General features: G+C 44.4%; 1 pseudogene; it reads left to right on the top strand.

Moving 5' to 3' along the window:
- Positions 1-325: 325 nt before the first annotated feature.
- On the top strand, positions 326-453 carry LOC112476034 (annotated as a pseudogene).
- The last annotated feature ends 304 nt before the right edge of the window (positions 454-757 follow it).

The raw sequence follows: 757 nt of genomic DNA, 5'->3' as shown, positions 1-757 counted from the left end.
TTCCTTCAAGGTGCCAAATTTCAAGAATATCACCATTTCCTTCCAATTCTACTTTTACACTGGCTAGGACTTTCTTCAGTGTACATCATTGTTGCAATACCTCATCATTGCAGCCAATAATATCCACACACAATGAGACTCTACTCCTCACCCTTTTCTCTGGTACTAAGAACTTATTAGATATATTGTCTTCTCACATTTCAAAAAGAGATCATTTTAACAAATGGTTTTTGAAGAATATGGATCTCTGTTTTCCAAGTCCCCAGTATAGCTTCCTCACGGCTTACCACCTACTGCTAAGCCAGTGTCACAATTGTAGGATTTTAGCTTTGTGCAGTGGCAGTATCATAGCCAATGAGGTTTATGCGAGGCATGATTATTGCTAATTGAAACAACTGTATTTCAGCAAGACTCCACTTCCTTTACCAATTTCTGCATCAGTCAGGATGGACTAACACTATAACAAACTTCAATCTCAGTGGCTTAATACCAGCAAAGCCTCCCCCTACACACATATAAACAAAGCAAATGTTCCTGGGTTGGGCGGCCCCTTCTACCTTGTGGCTCCTCTATCCCCTTGCAGGCCTCTGCTGGGTCCTCTGCATTCAGACAACTCCCTCATAGATGAAGAGAGCAGCTGAGGGGGTCATGCAGGCATGATCCCACTCCTGATCAGCATGGGAGTTTTGACCTGCTCTGTTTCTGACCTGGTCTGGTTCACCCATCCTCAGGCAACCTCCCGGGGGCGGTCACCATA

Source organism: Pteropus alecto, unplaced genomic scaffold (genome assembly GCF_000325575.1).
Source record: "Pteropus alecto unplaced genomic scaffold, ASM32557v1 scaffold92, whole genome shotgun sequence".
Lineage (NCBI taxonomy): Eukaryota > Metazoa > Chordata > Mammalia > Chiroptera > Pteropodidae > Pteropus > Pteropus alecto.
This window is presented reverse-complemented; position numbering and strand designations above follow the sequence as displayed.